Source organism: Lates calcarifer, linkage group LG9, assembly GCF_001640805.2.
Source record: "Lates calcarifer isolate ASB-BC8 linkage group LG9, TLL_Latcal_v3, whole genome shotgun sequence".
In the NCBI taxonomy this organism is placed as follows: Eukaryota; Metazoa; Chordata; class Actinopteri; family Centropomidae; genus Lates; species Lates calcarifer.
The window spans coordinates 21,563,861-21,573,830 of record NC_066841.1 but is presented as its reverse complement, the minus strand read 5'-3'; the positions used below and the strand labels follow the sequence as shown (position 1 = coordinate 21,573,830).

The following is a 9,970-nucleotide window of genomic DNA, read 5'->3' as shown; positions in this document are numbered from 1 at the left end:
AGATTTTAAGAAGTTTTGGATTGTGTCACAAACATAAAATAGCTCTGTTGTGTACATGGATCTGCCGTGGTGAAACTACGGTGCATTATTCTAAACGCTACTATTGCAATTTGTGGATGGCATTCTCTCCTTTCCTTTCATAAAGGAAGGTCCAGTGTATCCTATGCTAAAGGAGATAAGATAGGACCTCAGAGGCTCCTTTCCTTAACATTTTGAAAATTTGACCTGCTCTTATCATGGCTGCTACTGAGATACCTCCGGATCATTTCACTTATTTAAGAACCTTCTTCAGCAAAAAGGACTATTCTACTGCAGCCACTGTATGGACTGCAGCACTTTGTTGTCCACTGTGTGAAATATTTTACTTTTTACTCTGTTATGTTTATTTTACAGCTATTATCACTGGTATGTTTCTGAGTAGGATTTTACATAAAGACACAGATGCTAAATTTATGAGGGTTGCCAACCCTTTTGACTTGTAGAACCCTAAAATCCCTCAAATCAGGGTATAGTTAAATGGTAAATGGACGGTACTTACACATGTTCTAGTCATGTCGACCTCTCAAAGCACTTCAGACTACAAGTCACACGCACCCTTGTTCTATACATACAGAGCTAACACATGCACACAGTCACACTCTGATGGTTTGCCATAGGAGGCAATTTGGGGTTCAGTGTCTTGCCTAAGGATACTTAAGACATGTGGACTGGAGGACTCAGGGATCACACCACTGACATTCTGACAGTGAGAGCTTAGGTCCAAAGCTATTCCAATTTGGCCATGGGTTACTTCAACATGACAGCATCTAGGAATGTAGAGAAAAAAGTATTCAGGTATAAGGCAGTCTTTATACTGGTGTGGATTAGCTCATCACTATTAATCTAAATGTACACTAGCATGGGTTCAAAAAGACCAAAAAGAAGTCCAGTTGCCTGCTGATGGAGAAGTCTCATAGAGATGGCATCTGATGTTTTCCTCAGTCTCCTGAATCTCAGAAACATCCCCTATGTTTCAAAACTGGGCTCCCCTGCTGAACACCTGATGTCACAGCAGACGGTTAGATTGGTCCTTCCTGTCAGACAGACCATGCTAGTTCACCTGCATAATGGAAAAATGCTTCTTGTTCTGTGTCAAATAAAATTGACTGTTTTGGTAAAAGGTCGCTGTGATCATTTACTCACTCGCTTGACAGAATAAATCTACACTCTTCATTTAATATCACTTGGAGCCTCCTATTTTAGCCTAATTTAGCGACTATGAATGGTTTGTGTGTTGGTAAGCAATTTTTTATTTAGTGTTTTCATAAAAACCTTATTTTTTTTTGCATTTCTTCTCATTACAAAAAAAATACACAGTTACTATTGTTTAACATTTTAATCAAATCTTTAAATGAATAACTGAACACAGAATTATGTGATTAGCTGCATGGTCCCGCCTGCCTGCCTGCATGGATTCTCAGCAGAGCTGAGCAGGAGTGGCTAAAGATTCGGCTGCCCCCAACAGGAGTCAGTACTTACGAGTAAAAGGGAAACTTTAACTTCAACAAAAATAGTGATTTGATTTAGATCAAAATATACATCAATATCAATCCATATGAAAAACCATATTGCAATATTTTTTCCATATCGCCCAGCCCTACTTTTAAGGAAATCATCCCGTCCAAGTATTTCTCTGTACTAAACTTTATTTCTTTGGTAGGGGCAATACTTAATTTCCCATCATTCCCTCCTGACCATTTAATCAGTGCAAACATTTTCTTCAAGTCTACCGGATCGTGCGACACAGTGAAGTATACCCTGGGTAAACAACGGGTGTTGTTATGGCAACACAATGGATTGCTATGGAGATAGGAACTCTGTACTTTTCTTTTTCTTTCACCTTTTCAAGGCTATATTAATTTGACTAGCACTAAAAACAAAGATATTATCTCTCATATTTTATATGCTGTTTTAATTGTTGAACACAGAAATCATCCAGAAGTGGCCAGCCCATAATGCACCAAGTTGGATGGACTACTGGCCTCCATTAGTTAGACCTGTTTCTCATGTGGTCTCCTGAGCTGCATCTAAGTGGCAACCTCCGCTGCTGAAAAATGAAGCCAACCTGGAAGTGTCAAAAACTGCAATTCCTCAGATGGCCACTTGAGGCTGGCTCCAAAAGCGAGTCAATCCCCTTAGACTTTCATATTAAAATGGCCAACTTTACAGCGTGGATAAACATGTTTACAGCCTGGTACAAACGGTTTTGGTCTCTATAGCTAATTTCCCCTGTTGTGACAACTGTACGGGGGTGAATTCTTTTATAACCCATTTAAATTGTATTAATGCTTGTTGTGAATAAATGGGTGGAGCCACTTTGAGTGACAGCTAGCTGCCACCACAGTTGGCTAGCTGCTCTGAGCTAGCTAACTGCTAGCTGTCTGCTAGGCGGCACCTCAGCTAATCCAGGTTATTGACTTCTTGGCCATGTGCCTGGTGGTGTGGGTACCTTTTGGGGATTTTTTCATGCACGTATCGGACAAAGACTGTCACTTCTCAAAGTAAAAGAGAAGTGTTAGATTTTAGGTAAGGCATCTGAGTGAGGTTAGAAAATAAAGGTCCTCCACGTTACTTAGCTAACATTATGCAATATTAACGTTAAACATTATCATATTTAATAATATCATTACCAATCAGACATTTTAAGGTTAGAGCCCAGCTTGCTCTGTGCTGTCACTGTTAAAATGAAATAACTGAAATTATTGTCTCGGTAGTGCACTGATAAAATGAAAACCACATTCTAATACAAAGCTAAATATCTACAGAATTTAAACACACAAATTTCTTTTATGATTAACAACTCTGCATTACTGTCATAATTTTTATGTTTCTTTGTCCATTTTTGGTTAGCCAGAAGTTGGGCGGAGTCAGGCACTGCCAAGATGGTGATGACCTTGAGCTTCAAAACCACTCTTCAGATTCCTATGGGTGACCTCATGGAGGCTACGTCCATCTATAGCTGCACTAGCACAGAGAGTCTCTGGTTAACAGTGCTGGGAAGTAATTCAATAAAAGATTAAGTATCTGAAATATCTTTGCACGGGCAGACCAGTCCCCACGCGAACAGAGCGTTGGTGGAAAAGGTAAGATATCTGTAAAGCTTTCCGCAGATATTAGCTATTCTAGGTAAAGGCTAATGACAGAATTAGCTAGCCTCAATTGATGATGTTAGAGAGCTAGCTACGTGTGGTTGCAGCAGATTGACAACCTCGATTAGAGTCACTATACAGACGGGTGACAGTTGAAAGGATAAATTTGATTGTATTGATCAGTATCGGTGTTGACTGTCCAAATCTCTGAATAGGGATAGAGCACCATTCCTCCAAAAGATGTTCCCTCATTTGGTGTTTTGATGATGGTGGTGGATAATGCTGTCTATAACGTCAGACCAGAATCTCCGATAGATGTTCAGTTGGATTGAAATGTGGTTACTGCTAAGACCATTGTATGTTTAACAACATTTTCATCATCACAAAACCAGTTAGTGACCCCTCGTACACTGTGGATGGGGGCATTGTCATCCTGTTTCACCACTCATTTTTCAGGGTTTTACATTATTTTGTGAATTGTCTGTAGTTAGATAGCCCCCTTATTGTTTGCTCACTAAGGATAATGAGAGATACTTTCACAATTTGTTTTTTATGTTCTGTTTTAGATAATTAGAGTGCTCCCACAAATAATATCATTAATATACAATACTAGTTGATCAAAACTGTTGTTGGTATGTGTTTGCAGGTTTGCAGGCCACAGTCTGGTACTACTTCTTGCCCTGATCTGTCCCTCACCTCTGGACAGGTATGTGTGTGTGTGTGTGTGTGTGTGTGTGTGTGTGTGTGTGTGTGTGTATGGCATGTATGTGCGTGAGAGAGAGTGTAAAGTGAGCCTGCACTCTTCCCAAGTGATCCTGCAAGTGCTGGTGACAACTGTGGTGTCAGTTCTCCTGGGAAAGCCACAGCCAGTGGGCAATCCTTACACCAAAGTCTTTCTGCAACTGAAAATGTATGCATATACCTTGCTCCAAGATTGTGTTTGTCAGAGGAAAAGCTTGGTGATCTGACTGGCTGCTGACACTGAAGCAGCCAGTCTGTATCATTCTGTTTGACCAACCTGTGCTGCCTTCCTTTCTGTTGCCTTTTCTCTTGTTAACTTTTTCTGTTTCTAATGCAGCTCATACTACTGTAACATTTTCTACTATTGCTGCAAGTAATTATTTATTTCATACAACTACTGCAGCTGTTTACTTCCTTAATCTAATCCAGACATTTCCCCTGCTATTAATACTACTGCTTAGGGCTGGGCAATGTACCTGAAAATGTTATCACAATCTATCATATGAATCAATATCATTATCTCATCAGTATATCAAAAATTTTCAGATTTAAAGGCAACTTTTTACTTCTGAGATCTATCTAAAACCAGAATGCTAATCATTATCATTGTGCTCATCTCCATGTGCATGCTTTTCATAAAATAAATTACATTCTTTACATGTGAGTGACTGACCTTACTTCATAATGCTAATAACAGTAGGACTGTAACTGCTATAGTGCTATGTACTACTGCTGGCTGTTAATAAAAACTAAAAATGCAATCTTTCCCTTTTTTTTCTTTGCACATTTACAGGTCTGTGAAACAGTACCCCCACAACCAGTACCACCAGTCTACCAGTTCTCTACAAATGTTTCATGTGCAACTGGGCAGGTGTCACAAACTGCAAATGTTGAGGATACCAGAAAACAACATGAGCTGCTACTTGCTTTAAAACTCAAACATGGACTGACAGATGAAGCTTTAGTAGACACACTTAGATAAATGTTATAAGTGAGAAGCATGCTGTGTCATCTAGGAAATATCTTTTTTACAATAAATTTGATGACATAAAAAATAACATCCAGAGTCACTACATATGTGAAAGATGCACAATCTCTATGGACAGTGAGAGGGAGGCTGTACTTTGTCCAAGAATTCTTGCAGTGCAGTTGATCACATGTTGTTTGGTGTTTCACTATGGGAATCGCTTTGGCGTGACCAACTACGGAAGCTCCAATGACACCACGTCTGTCAGTGACAGAGAGGTCGAACTGTGCTGGGGCACACCCCCTGTATACCAACACAGTCAACCAGCCCCTCTCAAATCATTCTCGCTTTCTTCCCATGAAGAAACTATACAAGCTCCCTCAGCTCTTCCAGGCTAGCTTGGCTAGCTGCTTAACTGTTCATAGACAAACCGTCAAGGACCATGTCGCCGAACGCAGTTTTTCTGATCTAAGTCTGGATTTGCTGAGTTCTTTGCAAGAAGTTAACTTTACGGTTACACTAGTGACTGAAAACAGTGTCCGCATAAGGGCAAGCTGTTAGTTACGTACCCTGTATTTGATTACCAGTGTACCGGTGATTGTGTTGCAATGTACCCTACGGCTAACATGTTCTGGTGAGCTTTTGAGGGTCTGGCTAGCATTAATTTAGTTAGCTGAGCCGGGTGCCTGGAGTTCTGCTAATGTGTCACGGTGAGCAAACTCTAACACTACGCTGGCTAACTAGGGCTAAACCCTGTGTGCTAACGCAATCACCGATCCCCCTTTCCAGTCCTCGGCCAATACCCCCGCCAAAGGGTCGAAACCGAAGAATAAAGAGGTTGCATCCCACCTGTGCCCCGTGTCATGCGGGTCATCCATTTCGGGCAGGGACCCTCACCCGAGGGCATGGGTGCTAAACACGCTCAAGCGTCACTGGTGGACCCCCAGTCATGTTCTCACAGTGCGTCTATGCCAGAAAAGATACTGGAAAGGCGGCTTAGAGTGGTGGTGGCCAACAACCAGGACCCTAGCCTGTCTGGAGCCACCCCAAAAGCCACAACCAGCACCCATCTGCCACAAGCTGCACCAAGCTGGCGGACATCATGGATGCTGAACCTCCGGACATGCCCCCACTTTTCAAGGAGCTCCTCGAGGGGGAGATGTGTGACGAGGAGGCAGAGGTTGACGCCCACTCTGACCTCCTTGACATGGACGAGATGGAGGAAGAGAAGGATGACTCCATGTTCCCAGTTTCACAGTCCAGACCCCCCAGTGCATCTGACGCTGTTCCACCAGTAGACAGCAGCTTATACGAGGTCTGCAAACGGGCTACATTCCAAGTTGGGGATTCAGTGGCCAGCAGCCCAGGACACTGAAGGGGCAGAGAGAGACCTCTATGATGGCAAGAGGCTCCCTCCAGCCCAGCCGCCAGCTAAACAACTTCTGCCAGCAGTGCCTGCCTGCATGAAGGAAGTGAGTAGGTACTGGTCTAATCCGTTCAAAAGTAAGCTTCCCACCAAAGGCTACTCTAAGCTGGAGATCCACGGGATGGGGTAACTGGGGCTGGCCGAACCCCCAGTGGTGGAGCCTTCAGTGGCTTATCACTTCCACCCTAACCGTCGCTCTCTCTTGGCCTCCAGCAGCATCTCTCTGCCTAGCAAAATGGAACGTGTCACTGCTTCCGTTTTCCAGAGGATGTATAAATATGCAGCACAATTAGTGTGCTCCCTGAATGATGCTGTTGTCTGCATACCAGGCAGAAATACTGGAGGAGATGGGCAGGCAGCTGGACACTGGGTCACCTAACCCGGCTCTCTGGGATGAGATCTGGAAGCGGCAGCTGTGAGAGGGAGACACGAGGGTCCCAGACCACAGAGACAGGTAACTAATCAAAAGACTAATCAGCAGCCCAGGTCAGGAAACCCAGAACTATGGGGCAAGCACTCCGCGGTGTTGCTGCTGTGGCAACAAGAAACCGCCCCTCCCACCCTGGGGAAGGGAAGAAAAAGCATGCAACCTAGTACCCACAGCTTCTCTCTCTCCCCTCCTCCCACAAAGAAGAGAAGAGAGGTGGATCAGAGTTCCAAAGTTCATGGTTCAGATGCCCTGGTGAGTTCTGTCCCAGGTGTCCTCTCTCAGCCTCTCTCCCCTCATGTTTCAGAGGGGGAAAGTCAGGGACAAATAACACAGTGTCATCAAGCACTTCCACTTTGTTCCCAAATAAAGCTTGCATTCTCGCAGCCAGGCCCAGGGCCAAGGGCGGGATGTTTTCCCCAACACAAAATAAAAACAAACTCATGGCGTGCCCCGACTGTACCCACAGGGGGAGCTCTCGCTCCACTGGGTGCAGACATCTTCCCTCAGATCCCGGAGGTGACACTTCTCGCTGCCCGGGTGGACAGGTGGCGCGCATGCGCACTGCACCCGTGGATTATATCCACTATGTCTCAGGGGTACAGACTATAGTTCGCTATGAAACCACCCAGATTCAACGGTGTGTTGGTTTCTGTGGCCTGGGGGGATGCTGCACATGTTCTGGAGAACGAAATACAGTCCCTAATAATGAAAAGGGCGATCAGAGCCGTTCCGAGCGAGGAAACTCAGCTAGGATTTTATTCCCATTACTTCCTCGTTCCAAAGAAAGAGAGCTCATCACTTCTCCCCATTTTAGATCTCCGTGTGTTAAACAAGCACTTACGAAAGTACACTTTCAGAATGTTGGCACACAAAGTGGCAATTGGTTTGTGACAATAGATCTCTCAGACGCCTATTTTCACATCGCCATTTATCCCACACACAGGAAATTTCTCAGGTTCGCTTATAAGGGCAGAGCCTACGGATATCTGGCCAGGGATAGCCCCATTCGGGCTATCGTTAGCTCCAAGGGTGTTCAGCAAGTGTGTGGAAGCAGCGCTGTTTCCGTTACGGAACAGCGGCATCAGAATATTCTCGTACATAGACGATTATCTGATATGCTCCCAATCAGGGGATCAGGCGATCAGGAATTCTGCTATGGTGATAGATCATCTCAGCGATCTGGGGTTCAGCATCAGCTGGGTGAAAAGCCGAGTGGAACCCGCGCAATGTACGGAATATCTGGTCTCAACATAGACTCCCTCTCCTATCGCGTCACGCTATCGGAGGAGAGGTTAGCATCTCTCATACATTGCCTCTCCCTTTTCCAGCTGGGAAAGTTCGTGACGTTTGCGCTTGCGTCGGGAGTCCCGTTGGGAACGGTGTCATCCAGGGTAACCATGACGACAGATGCGTCCCTATCGAGATGGGGGGCGACCATGATGGGCAGAGGGGTGAATGGCACCTGGAGCCCGGGGCTCACATGCCAGGCGTAATGAACAGGGGGCGGATCACCTATCACGGGGAAACCCCCTGTACGGAGAGTGGACTCTTCACCCTCAGGTAGTGGAACAGATTTGGCAGAGGTACAGCCGGGCAGCTGTAGATCTCTTCACCTGGCAGGAAAACACCCACTGTCCACTGTTTTTCTCCCTGTGGGACAAAAACGCTCTATGCATTCCCCCCTCTCAGTCTGATCTCCCCCACCCTAGCCAGGGTGAGACAGCAGGGCTTGTCACTAATTCTGATAGCGCCGCAGTGGTCATCCAAGAACTTGGTTGCAGAGACAGTACAACTTCTAGCAGGAGAGCCTTGGTCTCTCCCCATATGCAGGGATGTTTTGTCCCAAGCGCATGGGGAGATTTACCATCCTCACCCAGACCGCATAGCTCTCTGGGCTTGGCCCGTGAGAGGTGGAATCTGAATGCTGCAGGTCTGCTTGCACAGGTCATTGACACCATTCAGAGTGCAACGGCCCCTTCCACCCTCTTTATGGGGCAAAGTGGCGGATTTTTGAGGAATGGTGTGACTTTAGGCGTGTCATTCCTTTTCAATGTTCAGTGGTTGATCTTCTGTGTTTCTTTCAGGAGTTGGTTGAGAAGGGGAAGGCCTTTTCTACAATTAAAGCCTACTTAGCAGCTATCTCAGCATGCCATGTGGGCTTTGGAGACAAGCTGGTGGGACAACATTCTCTGGTCTGTCATTTCATGAAGGGTACATGCCGCAAGCTCCCAGTTTCCAGACCCTTAGTTCCTCTATGGGATCTGTCAGTGGTGCTGGATGCATTATCTCATCACCCTTTTGAGCCTATGGAGGCTGTAGGGATGAAGTCTGTGTCTCTGAAAACAGTTCTGCTCTTGGCTTTAACCACATTGAGGCATGTGAGTGACTTGCAAGCTTTTTCTATCTGCCCTTCCTGCTGGCAATTTGCCCCAGGTGGCACTAAAGTCTGCATACGACCCAACCTGGCTTTTGTGCCAAAGGTGGTTGAGTCAGCTTACAGATGTCCCATGGGGAGCGTTTGGCTTTTCACCCTCCTCCTTTTTCCTCAGGTGAGCAACAGAAACTAAACACCTTGTGTCCAGTGTGGGCACTGCAGGTGTATGTGAATAGAACAGCAAGGTTCAGAAAAGCTGATCGTGTCCTGGGCTACTCCTCATAAAGGCAACAGATGCTCAAAAAGCTATTGAAAATCACAGTGCTGTTGAAGGGGTGAAAGGACCATCTGTTTTGTCTTTGATACCATCATTTGACCTGATAAGTCAGTCTGCATTGATAGACATATTGCAAGTAATCCATTTGTCTTCAACAAATGACATTAATGTGAAGTTAAACCTACCTCCTGAAAGGGTTAATTTGAACCTAAATTTAATCCTTAGTAGCACTAATCTTCCTCCAGGAAATCTGTGTACATTACTTGTATTTATAGTGTCTACACTACTGTCTTCATTATATATAGCATGTATATTGTATATTTACATTTTTATTCTATTCAATTTTATTTTATCACATTTGTTTATTTAATTTTATCTTTCATCTTATCAGATTAACTGTCAGTGAGCAGATGATTAATCATAAATTATTTTTATTTAATTTAAAATCAATACTTGGAAATCTTAACAATGGCTCCTCAGATGTTTCTTGATGTTTTCTATTTTTTACCTGCAGGGGCCTCCCTCTGTGGGGAGATTGACAATTAAAGTGAAGATACTCCTGAGCTAATCAGAATTTCTGGCTGTCAGTCATCTTGATTTTGAAAAATTTGTGTTGCACTTACATTG

General features: G+C 44.5%; 1 long non-coding RNA gene across 1 annotated transcript; it reads left to right on the top strand.

Annotated features, from left to right (window-relative positions):
- The first annotated feature begins 2,776 nt into the window (after positions 1-2,776).
- Positions 2,777-7,032, top strand: LOC108881533 (uncharacterized). Its single transcript, XR_001960634.2, has 3 exons — positions 2,777-3,122; positions 3,775-3,834; positions 4,663-7,032. It is a non-coding gene; the product is annotated as an uncharacterized LOC108881533 (long non-coding RNA).
- Positions 7,033-9,970: the final 2,938 nt, after the last annotated feature.